Raw genomic sequence first — 27,595 nt, 5'->3', positions numbered from 1 at the left:
GAAGGAACCTAAATTAATATATAGATCCTCGTTTAACGAATAATTATATACAACTCAAAATAATCATGAGCGTCGTTGGAGAATATTTAAAAATGTTTACTCAACCCATTGGCACTCGCCCACGCCCGCAATCCCAAAGAACCTGTTTGGCCATTGAAGGGTCGAGGGTTTCAGTCGTTTCTCTACGCCTCTCTTCACAGCAGCAGCGTTCTGCACTGCGAGGGCCTCTGAGTGTTGCAGCGCCGTACAACTCCCAAGTTCGTGAAGCAACCAAGAACCGAATCGTCTGAGAGGAGATGGAGCGATGAAATCATCCCGTGTGCAGGTACTGAGAGGATTGTTGCACTGCAGAACTGTGACGGCTCGGGGAAGCCTTCATTGGCTGATGATTGTTAAGGTAAAGGGGCACTACAGTCGTGAGATGTTAACTACCTCACCTCGTGTGCAATAGGTTGTGGGTTTGATCCCAGCACTGACACCTCTAAATTTGGCGTTTGCATGATCACCTCGTTTTCACGTAGGATTTTTTCCAGGTCTCCCGTTACCCCCCATATAAAAAAAATGGGCTTAGACTATTTAGTTGCTATAAGTTCCACGCGAAAAGCCGTTTTGTTATCATTTGTGGCCAGGTCGCTTCTGAAAAAGAGTTATATAGCTCAGTGGGCCTTGCTTGTAAAATTATAAATAGTTTAGTTTCAAAGTAAAAAAAATCGTAGCACGACACGTGCTGGAGTGGCATGTGTTCAGCACATGTCCTAACGGTATACACACATTTAAAGTGATTGAATAAGGAATGTGTTCGTATGCATTACTAAACCGGGAGATATGGAGAGGATTGTGTAATGTTCATGTCTTGTACTTGTGCGTCGCTTTTGTCAATCCAATGCTGGATGAAGACCGTCCAACGCCGTGCAGGTTGTAGGGAGTTGTTTAGCCTTCACCACGCTGGTCAGTAATGGAGTGTAGATATGGGAGCATAGAAGTGCAGTATAGCAATCAATGGATATTGATTGTTTAGCTCATGACACAATGGTTCATCTTCATCTGCCAATGTGTGTAAATTGTGGATCAGTGTGAAAATGGAGATCTTCACTGAAGTAAATTTATTTTACAGGGAAGTGGTGAGAAAAGTTTCGGTTTTCCTGAAAAACTAAATATTTAACAAGACAGGTATGTGCCACACGCAAACTGTCTAACAAGGCAAACGATAAGCTGGTTTAGTTGATTGTAAATACCATTATTATTCAATATTGGCAAACATCACCATCTCAAACCAACTGCTACAAAAAGTTGGCTGGTTGAGAATAATTTAACAATCTTCCTTATTCTGTGAATCCTTTAAAAACATTGTGAAATAAAATAGAACATTCTATATACACGTGTGTTACACTTACAGACATGCATTTGATTATCCATTGATTAATTCATTGATTTTATCCTTGCATTAATTCATTTATACCATTACATTCATCCATCAAGCATTAATTAATAATTACTTAATTCATTCCATGTTTCGTTATCAATACATGCAATAGACTGATACAGAGATTCAGGAAATGTGCACCCAGATACACAGGGACATAGGATGAGGGAAAGTTACAGTAAACAGATTAAGATAGTGATAGAAATAAAAAAAAGAACCGGGCCACAGTCTATGGATTCATTTATTTCTGTTAGTGTTCAAATAAGTAACTGTGTACAGAAACGTCACGTTACCAAACAATCCAAAGTTCTACCTCACCCCTAACCAAGTTAAGCTCAGAACTCTCAAGGTGTATTATAATAACATTATTAAGCTGGCCTATAAATGGGGATCCGTGGTGATCTGGTGGACAGATCTCTGTAGAGATGAAGCATTCATACAGATGAGTTATATTTATTTTTACAGAAAGTTGACCATAACCTGAAAGCGAGTAATCAACAGGCAGCCAGAGACACACTGCTAACCATTATTAGGCAGGCTGCCATCCAACTGGAACCTGCCAAAAACCTCAAATTCAACCAACCATTTATTTCCTACCAAAATACAGCAAACAGCCCAGGCCACTCGGTAAAATAATCCTTTAGTGGATTTGCTGGGCAAGTTTCGAGCTGATTGGCTAATACAGTTTATCTGTTTGTACATCATGTAAAGTTCGTATGGGGACACGGTTAGGATTGAATGTGGGGGTCGCGAAACGGACAAGAGACCACTCCCACAGTGATAACCTGGCAAGGAAGGTGGGACAAGGGGTTAGCGGTTTACAAGAAAAGCCCACAGATACAGATTGGCAGGAGAGATAAATGTAGAGGAAACGAAGCGAAGGGGATCAGGGTAAGGCTTGTCATCAACAACAGTGTTCGTGCCGTAAGTGTTGGTATTGATTGAAACAATAGTTTCCTTACCGACCTAAATTTCAAGAAACCAACCATGCCCTACCTCACGGCTCTTCAAGAACCATATATTCCCAAGTCCTTAACGTTGATCTTCATAATTGACATACGTTCCATGCATGCTTCCCAAAAATCATGGTTGAGGAGTGCTGACACATTTCTTCAACACGTGGGGTGAACAAACCCCGTCAACAACGGAATATGTCAGTACAACGATGCAACAGTGGAGGACGTGAGGGTGGGATGAGAGTTGTGAATCAGCTAATTTGAAATCGCCCATTGTCTAAAGATGAACTGAACACAATAATTATTCGCGTCAATCTTCTGAGAGTTTATTATTTCAGTAGCTCTGATTTACCACAAGCAAAACTCCGTACCTGTATTTGCATTGAATGTCTCATCAGCAGAGTCAGGCTTTGCTTGTACCAATGCTGGTGGACCGCTGGATGTTGAAGGGAAGGAACCTAAATTAATATATAGATCCTCGTTTAACGAATAATTATATACAACTCAAAATAATCATGAGCGTCGTTGGAGAATATTTAAAAATGTTTACTCAACCCATTGGCACTCGCCCACGCCCGCAATCCCAAAGAACCTGTTTGGCCATTGAAGGGTCGAGGGTTTCAGTCGTTTCTCTACGCCTCTCTTCACAGCAGCAGCGTTCTGCACTGCGAGGGCCTCTGAGTGTTGCAGCGCCGTACAACTCCCAAGTTCGTGAAGCAACCAAGAACCGAATCGTCTGAGAGGAGATGGAGCGATGAAATCATCCCGTGTGCAGGTACTGAGAGGATTGTTGCACTGCAGAACTGTGACGGCTCGGGGAAGCCTTCATTGGCTGATGATTGTTAAGGTAAAGGGGCACTACAGTCGTGAGATGTTAACTACCTCGCCTCGTGTGCAATAGGTTGTGGGTTTGATCCCAGCACTGACACCTCTAAATTTGGCGTTTGCATGATCACCTCGTTTTCACGTAGGATTTTTTCCAGGTCTCCCGTTACCCCCCATATAAAAAAAATGGGCTTAGACTATTTAGTTGCTATAAGTTCCACGCGAAAAGCCGTTTTGTTATCATTTGTGGCCAGGTCGCTTCTGAAAAAGAGTTATATAGCTCAGTGGGCCTTGCTTGTAAAATTATAAATAGTTTAGTTTCAAAGTAAAAAAAATCGTAGCACGACACGTGCTGGAGTGGCATGTGTTCAGCACATGACCTAACGGTATACACACATTTAAAGTGATTGAATAAAGAATGTGTTCGTATGCATTACTAAACCGGTAGATATGGAGAGGATTGTGTAATATTCATGTCTTATACTTGTGCATCGCTTTTGTCAATCCAATGCTGGATGAAGACCGTCCTACACCGTGCAGGTTGTAGGGAGTTGTTCAGCCTTCACCACGCTGGTCAGTAAAGGAGTGTAGATATGGGAGCATAGAAATTGCAGTATAGCAATGGATATTGATTGTTTAGCTCGTAACAAAATGGTTCATCTTCATCTGCCAATGTGTGTAAATTGTGGATCCGTGTGATAATTGAGATCTTCACTGAAGTAAATTTCTTTTACAGGGAAGTGGTGAGAAAAGTTTAGTTTTTCCCTGAAAAACTAAATATTTCACTAGACAGGTATGTGCCACACGCAAACTGTCTAACAAGGCAAAAGATCAGGTGCTTTAGTTGATTGGAAATTCCATAATTATTCAATATTGGCAAACATCACCATCTCAAACCAACTGCTACAAAAAGTTGGCTGGTTGAGAATTATTTAACAATCTTCCTTATTCTGTGAATCCTTTTAAAACATTGTGAAATAAAATAGAACATTCTATATACACGTGTGTTACACTTACAGACGTGCATTTGATTATGCATTGATTAATTCATTTATTTTATCCATGCATTAATTAATTTATACCATTACATTCATCCATCAAGCATTAATTAATAATTACTTTATTCATTCCATGTTTCTTTATCCATACATGCAATCGACTGATACAGAGATTCAGGAAATGTGCACCCAGATACACAGGGACATAGGAAGAGGGAAAGTTACAGTAAACAGATTAAGATAGTGATAGAAATAAAAAAAGAACCGGGCCACAGTCTATGGATTCATTTATTTCTGTTAGTGTTCAAATAAGTAACTGTGTACAGAAACGTCACGTTACCAAACAATCCAAAGTTCTACCTCACCCCTAACCAAGTTAAGCTCAGAACTCTCAAAGTGTATTATAATATCGTTATTAAGCTGGCCTATAAATGGGGATCCGTGGTGATCTGGTGGACAGATCTCCGTAGAGATGAAGCATTCAGACAGATGAGTTATATTTATTTTTACAGAAAGTTGACCATAACCTGAAAGCGAGTAATCAACAGGCAGCCAGAGACACACTGCTAACCATTATTAGGCAGGCTGCCATCCTTCCGGAGCCTGCCAAAAACCTCAAATTCAACCAACCACTTATTTCCTACCAAATTAGCAGCACACAACCCAGGCCACTCGGTTAAATTATCTTGTAGTTGATTTGCTGAGCAAGTTTCTAGCTGTTTGGATAATACAGTTTCTCTGTTTGTACATCATGTAAAGTTCGTGTGGGGACACGGTTAAGATTAAATGTAGGGGTCGCGAAAAGGACAAGAGACTACGCCCATAGAAATAACCTGGCAAGGAAGGTGGGAAAAGAGTTTAGCGGTTTATAAGAAAAACCCAGAGACGGAGCGAAGGGGCCCCGGGTAAGGCTGGTCATCAACAAAAGTGTTCGTGCTGAAAGTGTTGGTATTCATTGGAACAATAGTTTCCTTTCCGACCTAATTTCAAGACACCAATCATGCCCTACATCACGACTCTTCAAGAACCATAGATTTCAAGGTCCTTAACGTTGATCTTCATAATGGACATACGTTCCATCCACAGCATCATTCCCAATAATCATGGTTTAGGAGTGCTGACACAGTGGTGAACAAACCCCGTCAACTGAAACTGCCTAGGTTGACCAATCGCCGATTCACCCTTGTTAATTTCTCCTCCAGTGGATGTGACAGGATCCAAAGTATTGTTGTGGCACATGGGCACATGCATGTAACCTAGCTATGCAAACCCCTTTTTAGGGCATTTGTCACAACAAATCCTATACAGGCTCCGAACTTGACTTCTTTGGAAGACACATCAATGAATGTCTTAGCATTGCCACGTTTTCCAGAGAGTAAGTTAATGCCATCATTAAATTTGTTCAAAATGTTTATCCAGCACCACAATCAACTAATAACAGAAAACAGCCCTCTCCATTCAGGACATCAGACTATCTATCCAAGATGATAAACTACCCATATCTGTCAATAAAAACCATCAGACTCACACTGTTACTTGATGTACACATCATCACACACTGTCCACACCTTTCCACATATACTCCACCACTAACTACACAAAATGCAGTGTTCCAACCATAATGCAACATTCCAGTAGCATTTTAAATTTTCAGTTTAAAGGAAACAGGTCTCTTTATTTCTATGTTTTTTTTTTTTTTATCAAGATTGAAAACTCATTTCTTTACGCGGTTGGCTATGTACGTTGCGAAAGAAGTTCAACATTCGTAGATTACTCAATTGCTTCTAACATGTAGTTAATCATATGCCAATTTACAAATATTTAACCGGAAAAAAAATGTAATTCTTATCATGCCCCATGGTATAAACTCCTGTCCACTCTATCTCTCTAACCTTTAGATTCATCTTATATAATAATACTAATAAGACGTCATGCACTGCAACCAAATGGGACTCATTAACATAATTTTATACTTAGCACCATCACACAGGCTGGTTGGCTGCTTTCTGAGTGCTAACTTACCTATAAATTACCTGTAAACGTGATACAAACTTCCGATTAATAATACTAGCGGGAAGTTCCCGGCATTGCCTGGGCGATAAAGACACACACACATCGACTTACACACACACACAGACATCGACCCACACAAATATAAACACATCGACTTACACACACACACATGGACTCACACACACAGGTATCGACTTTAGACACACGCACACACATCGACTCGCACACACACATGGACTTAGACAAACCTGTAAATATAAACAATGTGCTAACTTAATTTCAAAATATTAGTTGTCTACACACACACACCACGCACACACATTGACAAACACACACACATCGACTGACACACATATCAAATCACACACACACACGTACTAATGGACTCGCACACAGACTTACACTCAGGCACAGCGACTTACACACGCACATATCGACTTACAAAGACACAGCGACTCACACACACACATGGACTTACACACATACATCGACTAACACACATCGATTTCATAATACACGTTTTTGGGTTAGATCGCGTTATTTATAAATGTCACGTAGAATGAGAATAAAATAATAAATTGATCAAATAAAATAACACAATATTCTCACGACGTTTCGGCCACAACACAAGCGACCTTCATCAGGTGATGGGACGAGACTGTCTGGTAGGACAGCGCTGGAGTGAAAAAGCCACGTTCAGATCACAACCTTTAAGCTGTGTGAGAGGAAACAAAGCGCCTTGACAAAGGAATTAGCATATAATTTAGCATTGAAAAGGCTGAGTGATTAGCTTGTGACTGGTCACAGAAATGGCTATGTTAAAAGTTAAAGCATACACATCCGCAGAGGCACACCTTGACAAAGGAATTAGCATAGAATTTAGCATTGAAATAGCTAAGTTAAAGCATACACATCCGCAGAGGCACCCCTTGACAAAGGAATTAGCATAGAATTTAGCATTGAAATAGCTGAGTGATTAGCTTGTAACTGGTCACAGAAATAGCTATGTTAAAGTCAGAGCATACACATTCACTGAGGCACTTAGTACAAATCAAACAGGAGAATTTAGCATTGAAATAACTAGGTGAATTTAGCATTGAAATAACTGAGTGATTAGCTAGTGACTGGTCACAGAAATGGCTATGTTGAAGTCAAGGCCTACACATCTGAGCTATTCACAGTACTATATAGTGAACCAATAAAAAAATATATAAATTACCTTAATGTTATCAATAAACTCTATATTCTCCAATCAGCTAAGCTACCAACAATAAGTCGTTATATATCACAATGCTATATGGCGAAAAAATGGGTGGATTCTTACCCTCAACTTTAGCAACACGGATAGCTACGGGCCCCGTTCAGACGGACAAGTTCATCCATGGTCGGAACAGAGGAGGGGGAGAGAGACAGCTGCGAGGCGCTATTATACTCCATGTTGTAAACCATACCATTAACCGTGGTGTGAGAGGTATTAAGAGTCAATGCTGGCGAAAGAGCTGCGGTCTGAAGGTCATCGTAAAATACAATTAATTAAGAACAGAAATTGTTTAAAACATCTTTACAATGGTTACTAAGCCAGAATCCATCTTCTCGGTTGAAATTGTCTCTGTGCTTGTATATGTGAATGGCTCATGAACGAATCTCTCATGGTAGCCGGTTGGTTTGCAAAGAACCTCCGTCTTGGAGAAGTCAATGTCATGTGAGCCCACTGAATTATAACAGTGATCTGCCACGGCAGTGGAGTTCATTCTACCGTGTTTCAAGTCTGCTTTATGTTCGCGGATGCGGTCCGAGATATGTCGTTTGGTTTCTCCAATGTAACTACTACCACAGAGGCACTTTACTTTGTAAATGCCCGGGTACTGTATGTCTGGAACAGCATCTTTTACAGATGGAACTAAATCACGGATTTTATGTACTGTGTTGAATCTGACCTGGATCTTGTGTTTATTCAGGATTTTGGAGATCTTTTTAGTGACCCCTGCAATGTAGGGTAAGGTGATGGTTTTGAGTGGCTCCACAAGAGGATCCTTCTTCATGACTGGAGTGATGGCTTTGCGGATTGTGTAGTCGGAGTAGCCATTAGCCCTGAGAGCCTGGTGTACGTGCTTGAGTTCACTGGTAATGTGTTCCTGGTCGGAAATGCATTGGGCTCTATGGTATAGAGTCTTGATGAGGGAGTTCTTCTGGGATGGATGGTGGTGGGAATCCAGTTTCAAGTAAGCATCTGTATGGGTAGCTTTCCTGTAGACAGAGTGGCTCATTGAACCATCATGTCTCCTTTTAATTAAGACATCCAAAAAGGGTAGTTTGCCATCTTTTTCGACCTCCATGGTAAATCTGATGGCTGGGTGTATGGAATTGATGTGGTCGCGGAATTGGTCTAGAGCAGGCTGGCCATGTGGCCAGATGACAAAGGTGTCATCAACGTACCTCTTCCATAAGGTCGGGCGTAGAGTGGCAGTCTGGATGGCGTCAGTTTCAAATTTTTCAATGAATACGTTGGTTACAACCGCATTAATTGATGAGATCAAACAGTTCTCGTTAAAACCCTCTGCTGCCAGACCACCAAGATATATATGGCCTTCCAAAAATACACAAAGAAGATACACCCCTTCGTCCCATCGTCTCTACTATCAACTCCCCCACCTACAAACTGGCACGTTTGCTTGCTGATATACTGCGAACTTTCACTAGAAAAACCTCCTCTGCGGTACTAAATTCTACTCACCTGGTATCGACAATCAAAGGCATTTCCCTGTCCCCAGACGACCTGCTTGTCAGTTTAGATGTGGTGTCTTTGTTCACCAAAGTCCCGGTACCTGACACCATCGCTATCATTGAAGACCTGGTTCATCAAGGACTGCATACTGATGTACCCTCCCTGGTGAGACATTGCTTAACCAACACCTACTTCACCTGGAATGGAACTTTCTACAAACAAACTGAGGGCACCCCAATGGGCTCCCCCCTATCTCCGGTTGTAGCCAACGTATTCATGGAAAAATTTGAAACTGACGCCATCCAGACTGCCACTCTACGCCCGACCTTATGGAAGAGGTACGTTGATGACACCTTTGTCATCTGACCACTTGGCCAGCCTGCTCTAGACCAATTCCGCGACCACATCAATTCCATACACCCAGCCATCAGATTTACCATGGAGGTCGAAAAAGATGGCAAACTACTCTTTTTGGATGGCTTAATTAAAAGGAGACATGATGGTTCAATGAGCCACTCTGTCTACAGGAAAGCTACCCATACAGATGCTTACTTGAAACCGGATTCCCACCACCATCCATCCCAGAAGAACTCCTTCATCAAGACTCTATACCATAGAGCCCAATGCATTTCCGACCAGGAACACATTACCAGTGAACTCAAGCACGTACACCAGGCTCTCAGGGCTAATGGTTACTCCGACTACACAATCCGCAAAGCCATGACTCCAGTCATGAAGAAGGATCCTCTTGTGGAGCCACTCAAAACCATCACCTTACCCTACATTGCAGGGGTCACTAAAAGATCTCCAAAATCCTGAATAAACACAAGATCCAGGTCCGATTCAACACAGTACATAAAATCCGTGATTTAGTTCCATCTGTAAAAGATGCTGTTCCAGACATACAGTACCCGGGCGTTTACAAAGTAAAGTGCCTCTGTGGTAGTAGTTACATTGGAGAAACCAAACGACATATCTCGGACCGCATCCGCGAACATAAAGCAGACTTGAAACACGGTAGAATGAACTCCACTGCCGTGGCAGATCACTGTTATAATTCAGTGGGCTCACATGACATTGACTTCTCCAAGACGGAGGTTCTTTGCAAACCAACCGGCTACCATGAGAGATTCGTTCATGAGGCCATTCACATATACAAGCACAGAGACAATTTCAACCGAGAAGATGGATTATGGCTTAGTAACCATTGGAAAGATGTTTTAAACCATTTCTGTTCTTAATTAATTGTATTTTACGATGACCTTCAGACCGCAGCTCTTTCGCCAGCATTGACTCTTAATACCTCTCACACCACGGTTAATGGTATGGTTTACAACATGGAGTATAATAGCGCCTCGCAGCTGTCTCTCTCCCCCTCCTCTGTTCCGACCATGGATGAACTCGTCCGTCTGAACGGGGCCCGTAGCTATCCGTGTTGCTAAAGTTGAGGGTAAGAATCCACCCATTTTTTCGCCATATAGCATTGTGATATATAACGACTTATTGTTGGTAGCTTAGCTGATTGGAGAATATAGAGTTTATTGATAACATTAAGGTAATTTATATTTTAGGTTTTTTTTTGGTTCACTATATAGTACTGTGAATAGCTCAGATGTGTAGGCCTTGATTTCAACATAGCCATTTATGTGACCAGTTACTAGCTAATCACTCGGCCATTTCAATGCTAAATTCGCCTAGTTATTTCAATGCTAAATTCTCCTGTTTGATTTGTACTAAGTGCCTCGGTGAATGTGTATGCTCTGACTTTAACATAGCTATTTCTGTGACCAGTTACAAGCTAATCACTCAGCTATTTCAATGCTAAATTCTATGCTAATTCCTTTGTCAAGGGGTGCCTCTGCGGATGTGTATGCTTTAACTTAGCTATTTCAATGCTAAATTCTATGATAATTCCTTTGTCAAGGGGTGCCTCTGCAGATGTGTATGCTTTAACTTTAAACATAGCCATTTCTGTGACCAGTCACAAGCTAATCACTCAGCCTTTTCAATGCTAAATTATATGCTAATTCCTTTGTCAAGGCGCTTTGTTTCCTCTCACACAGCTTAAAGGTCGTGATCTGAACGTGGCTTTTTCACTCCAGCGCTATCCTACCAGACAGTCTCGTTCCTTCACCTGATGAAGGCCGCTTGTGTTGTGGCCGAAACGTCATGAGAATATTATTGTGTTATTTTATTTTATCAATTTATTATTTTATTCTCATTCTACGTGACTTTACCGAAAGAACGAAAGAAGATGGATCATTTCAGTCACGAAAGCTTTAAATCGAAATTTATAAATGTGTCATAACCCTCCACCACCCGACATGCCAATCAGCAGAAAAAAAGTGTCACGTTGACAAAAGACAAATAGTTCACTAAGTAGTGAGCTAAGTAGTGAGCTAAGTAGTGAACTAATTGTCTTTTGTCAACGTGACACTTTTTTGCTGATTAGTCGTATCGGGTGGTGGAGGGTTACGACACGTTTATAAATAACGCGATCTAACCCAAAAACGTTTATTATGAATAATATTGGTCGCAAAAGCCTACGTGTTAAACATATCGATTTACACGCACACACAATTGATTTTTACTTTCACTTACACACACACATTGACTAACACACACACACATCGACTAACACACACAGACAAATCGACTTACACACACATATCGATGCATACACGCACATGGACTCACACGCAAACATGGACTTAGACACACACGTTATGTTTTTTAATTAAAAATACTAATTAAATATTAGTTGTGTACACACACACACACCACGCACACACATTGACTAACACACACACATCGACCGACACACAGACATATCAACTCACGCGCAGATGGACTTGCACACACATCGACTTATACACAACAACCGCCATTCGCCACTAAGTGGCGGTGACGTCAACACGACGCTTGTACCAGGCCATGGCCACCTTGAGGGCACGTGAAGTGTCGAATGCTCGCTGGCAGGAGGTCATGGGGCAGACCCAGGTACCACGAGTCGACTGACTGAGATGACCGAGATGACTGGCTGATGCACCACCTGTGCCCCTACTGTGCCAACTTGCTGTGCTTTGGCCACCCAGCACTCCGCTCGTTGTTGTGAGCGTTGCTCCTCTGCTCTCTGTTGTTATTGGAGGGCGACTGGATTCAACTGCCCAGTAGCGTCCTTCACGAGCCTCCTCCACAGAGGCCGATCTTGACACCGCTGATACGAGTCATCGGCAAGTCCACTCAGCTCCACATCCTCCTGTACCACGTCACTCCATCTCTTCTCTAGCCCGTGCCACGCCCGTTTAGCCCTATCGATCCGGCTGAACAAAAGCTGTTTGGGCATGCGGTGATTGGGTATGCGGGCTACATGGCCCAGCCAACGCAGCCTTGCCTGCCAGAGGTGCTTACTGATGGGACTTTGTCCAGATCTTTCAAGGATTTGTGAGCTCCTATCACAATTCAGCCTGGTTAAACCCAAGATTGATCGTAGGCAGGCCAGCCTAAATGTTTCTAATCACGTTTCGCAAGCGTAGAGAAGGGAGGGAATGACTGTGGCCGAGAAGACCTGAAGCTTCGTGCAGAGCGACAGACCAGGTAGCTTCCACACAGCGTTACGCAACCAATGAAAAGATAATGCCGCTCGGCTGGTTCGGAGTGAGACCTCTGCTGTCAAACCGGAGTCTGTCATGAGCACACTGTCCAGGTATGGAAAACTGTCCACTATCCATAACTGCCCCATCACCGATTGGGAGTTGTGGGGGTGCAGTGCCCGATGGTATAAAATACCCAGGCAGATGCTTCGTTTTGGTGGGGCTGATGCTAAGGCCCCACCTCTTAGTAGCACGCTCCAGTCTCAGCAGCAGCGTCTCCAACTGCTCCTCTGAATGAGCAGCTATTACCAAATCATCGGCATACATAACGTGGTTAAGCAATAGGGAGCCATCCCTTGACCGCACCCGGGCATCGATCAGCCTCCCATTATATCTGTACCATATGGAGATTCCCCCGGTACAGCTATTGAAAGCTTCACGAACTACGTGGTCAAAATAGATGTTAAATAATGTGGGAGCCAGAGGACATCCCTGTCGCACCCCAAGGTATACAGGGAATGGCTCTGACTCCCTGCCACGTAGTTTTACCCGGGCCCACTCACCACTATGAAGGTCCTTAATGATCGTGAGCAGAGGGTCAGGTACTCCAAAAGCACGAAGAACAACCCAGAGTCCAGGCATACTTATGGTATCATAGGCCTTGACCAGGTCAATAAAGCAGAGATGTAGATCTTGCTGGAATTCGCTACACCTCTGCTGTAGCAGAGCGACAGAAAATATGGTATCTGTGCACAACCGCCCTTTCTTGAAACCGCATTGGGGCTCCGCAAGCCTCTCCTCAGCGTGCCTGGCAAGGCGATGTTGAATAATCCTTGCCAGGACCTTTCCCGGCACACTGAGGAGTGAGATGCCCCTGTAGTTGTTACAGTCTGTGCGGTCCCCCTTCTTCAAGAGGGGGACCACCAGGGCATTCTTCCAATCCTGCGGAACCCGTCCAGTGGCCCAGACTTTTGTTATGATGTCATGTAGGGCAGTCTGCGCACAAACGCCATCCTCCCTCAGCATTTCACCTTTCCTGGTCTCAGACTCTGGATCGCCTTCAGTACTTCCTCAACGGATGCCACTCAGCCAGCTACTCACAGGGGGTGACCTCCTCCTCCAATATTTGAGGCACCGCAACCTCAGCAGGATCATCCCCACTTTGTCCCATGATGTTTTCCAGGCTGAAGGATTTCCCCTCCCCCAGGACCTCACAGAAATGCTCAGCAAAACTGCAAACCTGTTCTTGGGGGTCGGAGATTGGATCACCGTTTTTCCCCTAATGATGGTAATAGGTGTGGCGCTGCAAGTTACTTTTTTGATGGCGTTAAATAGGGATTTGTGATCGCGGGCCATTGAGGCAGAATCCATCTCCTCAGCAATCCGCGACCAGCACCCATCCTTGCAGCACCTCACGGCTCTCCGAACCTCTGAGCGAAGGCTGTGGTAAGCCTCCTCATTCTCTGACATGGGATGCTGTAGACGATTAGAGTGGGCCTGTCGCTTTTTCTCAACCATCCGGAACACCTCCTCTGCGGCCAGGGCTCTGGGGAGGTCTGGACCGCGTACCAAAAGCAGCCATTGCAGCTGCATGCGTCACAGTTCTAAACCTCGCCCATTTACCCTCGACAACAGGAGGAGTGGGGGACGATGCCAACCCCAGACGCAAGCGATGATGAAATTCTCACTTGCAACTTCCATCAGCTAGCTGAGACCAGACCACCTTAGGTTGGAATGGGGTCCTGGGTGTACACCCACCACTGAAGTGGAATAATGGCAGGTGCATCTTACAGATGATCTGGCCCATACCTACCAATCACTCCAGACCAGGTGCCAGCATCATGACCAACTGGGGCATTGAAGTCACTCAACAAGATGACTCTATCCCGAGGGGCCACTTTAGCCAGCACCTGTGACAGGAGGTCATAGAAGGCATCTGACTCATCGGCCTTGCCTGCATCCACGGATGTACACACGAATACAATATATATCTAATTGTACATAAACATGTATAAAGATGCTCCGACGAGACGTTCATGAAGACGAAGTTATGATCTTTATTTTCGTATGTGTGGGAGTTCAAATCTCTTCGACGAGTACTAATCGAGCGTAGCCACCAACTCGTCTTCGTCCCAGGCAAGCGCCTCAACTTTTGGCGATGCTCCCTTTTTATATCTCTCTCCCCATCCTTAATTAGCTACCATCTGTAGTCGCTTGCGACAGGTTAGTTCATCTCCGGATGTTAGACATCCAGCCACCCGTGTTATTAATAATCTTTCCAAAACCTGTTATTTATATTTCCAAAATATTTAGTAGCTATGTGTAACGGTTCTCATCACCCCCCTCCCCCCAGCGAAAAAACAGCCGTCCCGGCTATAACATTTCCTCCAATGGTAGGAGATGTCCAATTGTTTTTAAGACAACAGTCTTGGCCCAACGCAATAAATGAATAAGCCTGTGTGCTATGGGAATGCACAAGAGAGAAGAAACCTCTCTCTCTGTCCACCATGGGATTGCTCACCCTGAGGCACGGTTACTGCAAGCCCCAACCGCCATAAGCCCAGGATTCCAGCTATAAACGCTTGTTATAATATAGGACGTCCAATAACTGTTTTAAAGACAACAATCTTGGACCTACGCAAGACATTGATAAGCCCCTGGGCCATGGGCATGCACAAGAGAGAAGGAAGACTTCTCTCTGACTGCCACGGGGTATCTCACCCTGAAGCATGAGTACAAAAAGGCTCAAACAGCACAAGGCTACAAGGCCAGGGGTCATGGAATTCAACCCCCCAAAAGTGATGAGATTCAACTCTCAGCATCCTTGGTCAATGCCAAACACAGGCCCTCGAAAAGGGGAAAAGGCACCACGGCTGATTATGGACTGCATTTCGCAAGCCCAACTAAATTAGATTACCCCTGCGCTTAGTGCCAAATTAAGTAAAACACCCATGCACAACCTACCAACACAACCAGGTGCATTGCCTCCACAAAATTGTTATGCATTTAGTCCACCCGCGTGTGGTTGAAACGGTATGCCTGTCCTGGTGACACAGCTCCCCAGCGCATGCCTGGATGACCCTGAGTCCGCCCGACACCCCCATCCTGCCAGAACTCAAAACCGGCAGAACCTCCTCTATCTCCATTGTGGCCGTGTCTGAGGAGGAGAGGGTGAGAGCATGGTAGCAGCACCTTGCTGGGGCAGATGTCTTCAGGCCCTCTTTACAACACTATTTGGCACGGCAACCCGCAGGCCCAAGAGCACCCCCACTCCACACTAAACCAGAAATCGCCACCCAGCGCAGCGGGCAGCACCTGGAGCACCTCCCCTTCCCTCCACCCATCGACTTCTATCGCAGCCCTGAAGATCCGCAAAGAGGCTGCCTCCACCGGCCGTGAACTCCCCGACTGGCTCCAGCCGGCCTGCTCACCCAGCAAGGGCCCACTGCGGCCAACGAGCACCCACAGTGGTTCAGCTGGTGGCCACGGTGGCTCAGCAAGTGCTTGGGCCAGTTCAGCGAGTGGTGGTGCAGGGAGCAGCCCCCATCCAGGTTGTGCAGCGCCAGCCCACGGTGCCGCCGGGAATGGCCACCACTTAGGTGCTGCAGGGAGCGGTGGCCGTGCAGGCCAAGCAGCCTCGCTGAGCGGTGTTGCAGGGAGCAGCGACTGTGCGGGCCGGGCAGCGTCGGCTCAGGCCGAGCAGCGTCGGCCTGCAGCACTGCGAGAAGCAGCGACTGTGCGTACGTACTGACGCACACAGTACATATTCTGCATCAAATATTGGCGGAAGCAGCCACTCCTTGCGATTGGTTGGATAATGTGTCATCCGTGGCGAAAGTGTGTAGGGCGATTTAGAGCTCAAAATCAGAATTCATTCGAACGTGTTGTGATGGGTACTATAAGATCCGACCATGTCCATCTAGTGCACGCCGAGCTGCATTGGCTTCCTGTTGCCGAAAATATACATAAGGTCGCACTCATTATACACAAAGTGCTTGCCATAAATGAACAATACCTTTCTGAGCTTGTCAAGGAACCTAATTAATCACTCGAACTCCAGTCATCCTCGAAGAGGCTTTTGGTGAGTGATCGAACAAAGATGGTCACTGCATTGTGTGCTTTCAGATGTGCTTCTGTGGTCATCTGAAACGCCCTTCGTTCAAATATTAGGAAGCCACTGGAGCTATGCACTTTCAAATATAGATTAAAACTGATTTCTTTAGAACTGCTTTTTGTGGTTAGTTGTCCATCAACACGTCTATTAGCACGGTAGGCTACATATGGTGCAAAATAAGTTATACATACATATGTAGTGTTAATACTTACTGAATGACTCCGACGACTAGGAATAAGAAGAGCCACTTTTATTGAGTTGACATCATAAGGAACCCTATTACGGAATTACACAATAAGGGACCCTTGGCTTCTTTGGTGTCTTCCAGCTTGTGTCTTCCTCCGAACGACCCTACTCCTCGTGCTTTCCCCTTATATATCCCTCAGCCCCCTTTCTCAAATGTTCCCTCATCCTATTTCTCTCGGCAAATCCCTGAACTTTCCCTCTAATGGAGCCAAACCGTCGCCTCTGGGTTCTGCTTTGTTTCCTGCCTATTCTCATTAAAAAACTTTCCTACAATCACTTCAAAAGCCTGCCTCCTGACCAATCCCTGTTGAGACCTTGTTGATATCTTCTTTGTTTCTTTTGGTAAAGTCACGTAGAATGAGAATAAAATAATAAATTGATAAAACTAAATAACACAATAATATTCTCACGACGTTTCGGCCACAACACAAGCGGCCTTCATCAGGTGAAGGGAACGAGACTGTCTGGAGGACCGCGCTGGAGTGAGAAAGCCACGCTGAGATCACGACCTTTAAGCTGTGTGAGAAGAAACAAAGCGGCTTGACAAAGGAATTAGCATATAATTTAGCATTGAAATGGCTGAGTGATTAGCTTGTGACTGGTCACAGAAAAGGCTATGTTAAAGTTAAAGCATACACATCCGCAAAGGCACCCCTTGACAAAGGAATTAGCATAGAATTTAGCATTGAAATAGCTAAGTTAAAGTATACACATCCGCAGAGGCACTCCTTGACAAAGGAATTAGCATAGAATTTAGCATTGAAATAGCTGAGTGATTAGCTTGTAACTGGTCACAGAAATAGCTATGTTAAAGTCAGAGCATATACATTCACCGAGGCACCTAGTACAAATCAAACAGGAGAATTTAGCATTGAAATAACTAGGCGAATTTAGCATTGAAATAACTGAGTGAATTTGCTTGTGACTGGTCACAGAAAAGGCTATGTTGAAGTTAAGGCCTACACATCTGAGCTATTCACAGTAACTGGGTATACAATACAATATATAATGAATACTATATAGTGAACCAATAAAAAAAAATACTAGAATATATAAATTACCTCAATGTTATCAATAAACTCTATATTCTCCAATCAGCTAAGCTACCAACAATAAGTCGTTATATATCACAATGCTATATGGCGAAAAATGGGTGGATTCTTACCCTCAACTTTAGCAACACAGAACGGACCCGTAGCTATCCGAGAGAAGGCGGAGTGTGAGAGAAACGCCCAGCAGGGGAGTGGTGACGTCACTGAAAGAGGCAGGGCGATTGGGGCGCTTCCTGTTGGGATTTTGAGTTGAGTGGTCACACGCAGCGTGAGCTGATGTTGAAAATAAAGAGGAGTGTTTCATCTCAACTTTCATCCGGTGGACTCATTACACATACATACTTAATGGTCAAAGACAGTTATACGTCGTACAGTGTACACGCTTTCCATCGCTGTACCACAGGAATGTACATATGGGAGGCTGATCGATGGCTCATTGTGCTCACAATTCTAGATTTAAAGCTTCCACTCCAGCGCTGTCCTCCAGACAGTCTCGTCCCTTCACCTGATGAAGGCCGCTTGTGTTGTGGCCGAAACGTCGTGATTTTTTGTTATTTTATTTTCACCTACGTGACTTTACCCAATAGAACCAAAGAGTATGTGCTCACAATGTTATTTATCTGGTTCCTGGGCAACGAGAGGTACAGCGACTGTGTACCCTTGCCATGATGTGCATGCACTTATCATTTATGTTTTTACAACGCACTTCTCTGACGAGTTTCTTATATTTTTTACCATTTTAAAGTTTTTGTTGTAAAACATTGTAATTGTAATAACGTGCCTTTCCCTAGGCGATGTCTGGAGAGGACGAAGAGGAATGCAGAAGCCAGGCTGACGATGAACTTGCACAAAAGCTCAGAGATGTGGGTCTTGACACAGTTTACTGGAAACAGAAACTGCGTGAGGTTCTGCTCATTTCTAATGCACAGGCCCTGCTTCACCTCGACCAGCAGGACAGCAGAGAACTGGACTCACATTTCCGTAAAGAGTGGGAAAAGCGGGCATTTTATAAAATGCTTGGCATTGTTGCTGCTGATGGTGTTGTCAGTGCTAAAAAGGCAGTGAGCTTGGCTCCACATATACAAATTGATAATCTGTTGCCTTCTGTCGTGTCTGAGAGAATTCACGAGCCTGCCCAAGAAATATGTCCATCTGTTTCAACACATTGTTTGTCAGATACAGAGATTTTACAAAACGCATCAGGGGGTCTTGCTCTAGAGGGGGTTTATATGAGTGGAAAGTTAGAGGATGCATTAGAAAAGAGAGGAAAACTCTTGACGAGCCCACAAACATTCCGGCTCGTGGGTCTGGTCGGCAGGTCAGAGACAAAACAACACGAGTTTATTTCTTTCAATGATGAATCCATGTTCAGGAAGACCATGGAAGTCATGGGCTTCAGCAGCACTGTCTCCGAGAAAGGATGCGTCTCGTCCTTGAGTAGAAAACCAGCCTTAATGCAAGTCAAATCAGTGAATCTTAAGGAAATGCAAAATACTCAGACTGATCATTCCTATCTTTCCAGGACAGAGTTTACGTACCTGCCCCTAGCCTCAGGTAATCTTCATATGGCACAACTCAGGCTGTCTGAAGCAGCCCTGAAGGAGCTACAAATGATTGAGAATACGTTGGAAAATACAAAGGAAGATTTTAAAAGCAACGTGTTTTCCAGCATGAGCTGCAAATTCTTCCACAATTTTGGCTCTCACGCAAACGAGGGTCCTCTCCAATTTGGAGGAATTTTTTGGAGGAAGGCATCAGCTAAAGGTTTCAGTTTACATCAGCAAGATGAAATAAAACTGCTCTTGTCTGAGTTATTCGAACCAAACATTGGTGCCGACTGCGGCAGTAGTACAACGACTGATACAGGTACTGCAATGACAACTGAGCCAGCTCCAAGTGATTCTGGACATTACAGCCCGGTGCTCACCGATGTGATACAGATGACTGTAACCACAACAGGGGGTAATCCTGATGTACATAATCTCCCTCAGTGGGAATCTGCTATTGTTGTCAACAATAGGACATGGTCTCTCATCGACCGAGGAATCAGGGTTATACCAGTATGGGACATCGTCCTGTCCAATCATAAATGCGATTTTAAAGATGTCCTGAAGTTGGCCAGTGATCTTCAAAAAGCTTACACCATTTTAACAAAAAAAGAAGTACATAATTATCCAGAGGATGAATTGGCTGACATAAATGTCAAAGCGCAATCGATAATGGAAGATGCGAAGCAGTGGAAAGAATCTGACAATGACACTCATCTGGAAATGCTGGCGGATCTAAAACAGAAGTTGAATGAATGCACAAAAACTAACAGGAGCTGGATTGACACGTGTCTCTCACACCCAGCCCTTCAGGAATTCTTGACACGGATTGTATCGGCATACAAGCACTCTTCTTGTGACGAAACCGATTGGATAAAAATAAAAATGCGGTACCTATTGGAACCCAACATCTATGCAGTGGAGAACTTCCCCAAGCGCTCCTCGATAACGCAGTGGGTGTATGGGTCTGATACAGTCAGGGTTCTTGATGCTGAGTTAAATGCCCTTGGCAAGACATTTACAGAAACAAAGAAACAATTAAAAGAAGTGATGGATGCACCGACTTCTTTTGAAACTGCACTGAATGAAGCAAAGGTGAAGGGAACCAATGAAATCACATTTTCCCTCAATTCCCTTTGCCGGTGCTTCCGAGAAATGGAGCGGATGGAGGAGGAGCTCCTGTTCATTTCATGTGCTGCTGCTTCAGGGTTCCGTACAAAGGAGAGATCGTTCGATCGCCTCCTCGACTATGAAGACGTTAACTGCCTTCAGCACCAAGTGGACGCGGCACACAGCGAGTACTCAGCTCTCAAATCTCAAAGTGCTCTCAAGGCTCAGGCTTACGTCCTCTTGAACGGTTTGACTACAGGAGTACAGTCTAATTCACGGACCCCCCTGGAAAAAGAGGAACATCTGACGTTCATGAAATCCTATTTGGATGCAAACATCTGCACCGAAGTATCAAACGTGGTGCTGGTCTATGATGGAGGCCCCATTGACTGGAACCGACTCGAGGAAACTTTGAAATCTCTTGTTGCTGGGACACTGACTATCACATTGGCTCCTTCGCAGACATCGAAGGTTGAGAGTGAAACAGAGGGGATGAAAACGTTTATGAATCTGTGTAAAATACTGGGGCTTCAAGAATACTACCCGAAAAAAATGCACACAAAGCATATGTGTGTTGTTAAGTCAGAAATACTTAAAGAAGCCCCAATCACAGAGGAAGAACTTGTTCTTCATTATTTGCAGAAACTGATGATGTTTGACTCCGAAGCACGGTATGTTAGTGTTCTGGGTGAAAATGAAAACAATGAAACCATGCAGAATGAAAACTCTAATTATGAAAAGTTTTTTAACCATGATGGTATTGTGAGTAGTCAAGATTGGTCTACGACAGAAACTCGAAGCCATGTTCACCCAATGGATTTGCAAATGGCAATTTTTCATTGTGGAGACAATTTTGTGAGGCAGTACATTTACACCAAACTCTCGTTTTGCCAGTTTGCACTGCCGCTTTTAGTTCCAAATCCTTGTAGCTCAGAAATAGAATTCCCTCTATGGGCATTTCGACAGATTTAAAAGAGCTGGAAATCCCGTGCTGCATCTACTGAGATACAGCAAACCAACCTCTGTGCGATTGTTAACGCTGACACTCCTCTAGTGTCATTCATTAGGTTTGGTGAATCACCCGCATCGAAATCTCAGATGCTGAACTCTCTGCTTGGAAAGCAAAAGAATGAAGTTTTCTTTCATAGACACTGCAGAGGCAGCAGCAAGAATGGTCTCCTAATGGAAGGAGTCACAGAGATCGCCTGGTACTGTCCAGGTGGGAGGGATGATGACGTCTTTAATGACTGCATAGCGTTCACAAATCTCCATGGAGATGCGAGAGAGCACAAAAAGCAGGTGCAGTTTCTCCTCGAGATATCCACTGTCAACGTGATATTAATGTCAGATTATGATAACAATGATGAAGCTAAAAGCATTTTGGTAGATTGTCTAAATTCTCCAAAGCCTTTACTTTGCCTTTGGGCTGACAAAGAACGAATCTTGGGTGGACATTATCAAACAAAGGTAAAAATTGGTGTCAAGAATAGAAATGAGGCTGAACTAATGGATGAATTGAAGTCAACCCTCAAATATATGTTGGCCAATTCAAAAAAAAAGGTTACAATTAATGATTGCTCAGCCATCGCTAGACAGTGCGGCTTCAGTGTTGATGAAGATGATGAACAATGTAAACAAGGCAAGTCTATGGCAGGCGTCTTATTGAGTCTTCTGAAGGACAAGCCATTGTCTTCCATGAAGGAGACTTTTCTGCCTCTTCAAGGTAAATTGTGGCACGAGTGGTGCAAGAAAGACAAAGAATTCGCTCGCTTGAGAGTAGAGGGGGACCAAAGCGTGGAAGAGTACAGGGACAACATTGCAATTGAAAAACAATCAATACGGGAAGCCCAGCTTCACAAAGCATCTCCTCTCAATAAATTAATGAGATCGTTCATTGAAAATATGGGGCATCATGCAGACTCAGTAAAACAATACTCACTGCATTGGCTACAAATCTATTTAGATAACCTGTCTGCAGGTAGCATATCACAACTTCATCAGGAGTATCACCAGGTTCCGAAAGGAATACTTGAGTCCAGGAGAACAGTTATTGGCAGTAGGTTACTGTCTATACAACAAGCAGAGCTGGAACGAATATCAGAAAAACATGAGGCATCCTCTTTTGGAATCCATCACCTTTTCAGGGAAGTTGGGCAGATCTATGAAGCGTCACAGACACCGCGCACAGCTGACAAGCCCTCGGCTGCTTTGCCAGGCATCGCAGCAGATTTGATGCTCTCTGGGATCCCTCTTGAACTCATGGACGGTGATGCCTCACATGTCCCCCTCACTTGGATTTGCTCAGTTTTGGACGAAGTTATTGAAAAAATTGGGAACAAAAAACTATTTGTCCTCTCCATACTGGGCATACAGAGCAGTGGCAAGTCCACGCTGCTGAATGCAATGTTCGGTCTACAGTTCCCTGTGGGTGCTGGGAGATGCACCCGAGGGGTCCACATGCAGTTGGTGAAGGTGGACGAAGAGTTCAGCAAAGAGCTGGGATATGACTTTGTGTTGATAGTCGACACAGAAGGGCTCTGTGCCCCAGAGCTATCAAATGCGACACCCACTCTTGACAATGAACTGGCTACATTTGTGATCGGCCTTGCAAACATGACCGTGATCAATACTTTTGGAGAGAATCCCTCTGAGATGCACAACATTATACAGATCGCAGTGCAGGCATTTCTGAAAATGAAGCAGGTGAAATTGTCACCAAGCTGTGTGTTTGTCCATCAAAATGTCGGGGATGTGACTTTAAAAGAAAATGTCATGGATGGAAGGAGACTCTTCCAGGATATGTTAGACGAGATGACTCGCACGGCTGCAGAACAGGAGCAGTACAAAGCTGTTTCATTTGACGAGGTGATTCGGTTCGACGTGCACTCTCAGATCCATTTCTTTTCTCACTTTTGGGAAGACGATCCTCCAATGGCTCCGTCAAATCAAAGCTACTTCCAACATGTTAAAAAACTTAAAGATAGCATCATCAAGACAAAAAGTCACGTTTTAAAAATATCAGAATTGAAAAATCGTATCCGAGATTTGTGGAATGCATTGCTTTCAGAAGACTTTGTGTTTAGCTTCAATAACTCCCACGAGAGTGCAGCTTACAGCAAACTTGAAGACATGTATGGGAAATGTACTTGGAGCCTTAGGAGTCATCTTATTAAAGAAGAGAATAAGATGTATAATATTATTAATAACAGGACAGACGTATTGTCTAGTTTGACTAGGTCAAACATTGAGCAAACCCTTTCTCCAAAATACGAGATCAGAAAAGACATTGAAACATATTTTAATCGACTACATGCTGCTGAATTGTTGAGTCAATGGAAAACTAACTTCATCGTGAAATTTGAAACAATTAAGGACGAGCTTGTGACTGATAGTTACAAAAAAATTACTGTTTTGAGGAATCAAAAGAGTGTATGGAACTGTCTGGATGAATATAGATCCAGCTTTGAGGATCAGCTTTTAAAAAAGAGCAAGGATTTGGCTTCGAAACTGAAAACCTCTGGAGTGAAAGATGACCAATTGGAAAACAATTTTGAGACAATGTGGGAAGAATGGAAAAATGAAGTGAAAAAAAGCGTTACCCCACCTGGAAAAATAACTTTTAGAATGCAAGCAGAAAATACGCTTTATGCACATTTTAAAAGTGAAGACAAATTATCCACAAAATTGATAAAAATGTCTGAAAATAAATCATTTTTGTTTTGTCATGGAGAACATATTGTGGTTAAACGAAAAGGCGTCTGGAATCAGGTTAATCCATTTTTCTCTTCCACTATTTTACAGGAAACTGCCATCGTCCAAAAAATTACAGAGGATGCACGCTATGTAGCCGGCGAGGTTATTAAATCTCTTGAGAAACGAAAGCTTGGTTACAATCAAACCGATCTGCATAACGTAATAAAATCTATGCTGGCAGCTGTAGATTCAAGTTCCAAACAACATGCAAGACTAAAGGTCACAAATATGTATATGCTAGATTTAGCAATACACATATTGGCAAATGCTGAAGTGAGGTTTCAGAAAATAGATGATGATTTTCAGAGGGCAAACGATCTTCTAATATATTTCAGCAGCAAGAAAGAAGAGTACTTCAACAGCTTTAAGATTCGATGTAACGGAGATGCAAACATTACTATATTTGCTGAAATTTTGTCTAGAAAACTTAAAACAGCCATGCACCAGGCAGTCTGTGACAAAGCCAGCCTTGAAATTGTAGACAAAATGAAGTCCGATTGTCCGGCATTTAATGGGAATCGATCAAATTTAGAAAACTACATTTTGATACATTTAGCAGAGAAGGAACAATTCGTGGAATTTAAGGAATACATTCAGAAACCAAAACAATATTTTGAAAAATACATTACAGAAGGTGTTGAGGAATATTGCTCAGCAAAAGAAAATATTAAAATTCGAGAAATATTTGAGTCCTGTCTTGAGTTTTACACGGGAAAAGTTTCCACTGCAATTACGAATTCAATCACAGCCGTCCAGTCAAACAAAGGCGATGGATCATCGTGGCTGGATGAATTTTGTAAACAGCTTGGTGACAACATCCATTTCCCAAGGCACAGTTTGATTAGAGCTGACTACAAAGACATACATGACATTCCCTGCTTTAGATATGAACTAGCCACAAAATTGGAAACCATGGTGGCAGAGTTGAAAAAAGAATATTCTACAGCATCCATAAGGGATATAGAAGACGTAAGGAACAAACCTCAAGACATGCTACGTGAACAGATGAGTGGGTGCTGGGTGCAGTGCCCATTCTGTAAAGCCATCTGCACAAACACAATACCCGGTCATGACGAAAACCACCGCATTCCGATTCATCGGCCAGAGGCAGTGACAGGGGGGAAATGGTGTAAAACAGATACTTTTTCCATTGATATTTGTACAAGTTTAGTTGCAAGTGACTGGTGGTTAATGCTTTCAGAAGACAATGAAATACCATATAAGGATTATCGTACAGCAGGGCCAAAATATGCAAGTTGGAACATCACGCCGGACTTAACCGTTCAACCATATTGGAAATGGTTTGTCTGCAGATTTAAGTCAGACCTAGAGAGGCTTTACAAACTACAATTTACAGGCCGTGGCACCATTCCAGAGGGCTGGACAAAAATTACAAAGGATGAGGCGATTGCAGGCTTATGGAAGAAATAGTTTCAACACAATTAGCAAGTTACTAAATGGGAACAATTGCTCAATGCGACGTCAGTTTGTCATTCGCCTTCTTCGTGCTATAAATGCATTTTATTTACAGTAGCCCATTAGATCTTGATCATTAAACAAACGTATCCTTTATTTTATATTTCACTATCATTTGGGAATGGTGTAGCTTTGTGTGTTCTCTGATTGATATCGTAATTAACATTGGCGCAAGACTCAATTACAACGTTATCATTGGTTGACATCATTTGGCCAATGCTATGTCATAGATATTTTCAGTTAGTGGGTCGGGATGACGTTGATGAATACTGAGTTTAGTCAACAGCGGAATGGGACTTAAAATCTTGGGCTGCTTCGTGCTTGTAAAGAAAACCACTTCTCCCAACTTGGAAGAAAGTGCTTGGTAATTTCACTGAGTAGCTCGGACTTCTGGTGTTTCATAGTCATTTGGAATTGGCATAAACGGCATCCTTTGCTTGAGGAAATAACGTAAATTACTTAGTTGGTTGAATATGTTATGTGAACGGATTGCCCACTGCTGATCACAATACAGCCACGTATGTCATACATCGTTGTTGATTATAATTTAAGCGCTATCCAGGCTCAACCTGCTCATTGTCTGAGATATGTTCAACCTATATAAGCGTAGTTTTAAAAGATGTGAAGTTTAAACACACGAATCTGCACTGTGAAAATAACTTTCTTGTAGTGCATTACGTATTTTAGCAATTCTGAAAACATGATATTGTAAACATTTGTGATGTGTAACTTGTTCGTGTCAAAATCTTAAGGTTCACATTGCTACTTGTCTCGTTCATAAGCACCAAATGCTTTTTTTCCATGTGAAGCAGTCAGTGCGTATCCATGCATACCATGTCACATTATGGATCCTTTTTGTTTAGTCAGATGATACAATTATCTTTGTGTGCTTTACATAGCAGAGTGGAATTGGCGAGTAAATACTCACTCCTTCCGTTCTCCTCATGATGCACATGTACCATTGTGTTGGACAGCATCTTGAGATGTGATTGCCTTTAGACGCAGTCTTAATACAAACTGCCTTGTATTAAACATGATTATATATTTTAAAAGGACTTGTGTTACCAGTCAAGCACCCGACCCATCTTCTTTCTTATCCAGTTTGCATAAAATTAGTACTACTTTGTCACATTTAGTTACAAGCTTCCGCCATTGGAATGTAGAGTTTACGCTGCTGGCTTAAGGCTGTAAAATAGATATGAGGCAATGATTGGATATAATTATTACCCTGCTCTCGTTAGAGTGAGAAGATGTTGCCACTCCGATTGAAAACAATCTAAATGAGTTTCCCTGAACATGGCCCTGTTACTGTGCGAGATTGTGATTGCTATCGGCAAATCTGAAAAACCGTGTCTTGCATTGCAATCGTGAAACATTACATCACGGCAACCCGATTCGTTTTTGTCAGTGCTGGACCTCAAAGGACAATAACTTGAGGTTTGTCCTGCGGTGATTACACACATTATGTAAGCGTGGTGAATTGGAATTTTGTATAATCACTCGACTGTCTTGACTAGTTTGCTTGAATTGTAATGCTTTTTAATGATTTAACGTAGTGTTCAGACGTATGATTTAATTTGAATTAATGATAACACGCTTCTGGTATGTATTCATCATGTTGCTAATGATTTAATTAATCTTGGAATACAGTGGTGTATTTCGTCTCTGGGTTTTTGTAGGTCTATGTAACTTGGGTAATTGTGATTCTGGAGTTGTCTGTTCAATCACACGGTACCTTGACATATATCTTATATGAATAAACTT

General features: G+C 43.1%; 1 pseudogene; it reads left to right on the top strand.

Annotated features, from left to right (window-relative positions):
- Nucleotides 1-20,550: 20,550 nt before the first annotated feature.
- On the top strand, nt 20,551-26,692 carry LOC142907781 (interferon-induced very large GTPase 1-like; annotated as a pseudogene).
- Nucleotides 26,693-27,595: the final 903 nt, after the last annotated feature.

This window comes from Petromyzon marinus, chromosome 83 (genome assembly GCF_048934315.1).
Source record: "Petromyzon marinus isolate PM22_M1 ecotype Great Lakes invasive population chromosome 83, UKy_Petmar_22M1.pri1.0, whole genome shotgun sequence".
Classification (NCBI taxonomy): domain Eukaryota; kingdom Metazoa; phylum Chordata; class Hyperoartia; order Petromyzontiformes; family Petromyzontidae; genus Petromyzon; species Petromyzon marinus.
The sequence above is the reverse complement of the archived record's forward strand: the minus strand, read 5'-3'. Positions and strand labels throughout refer to the sequence as shown.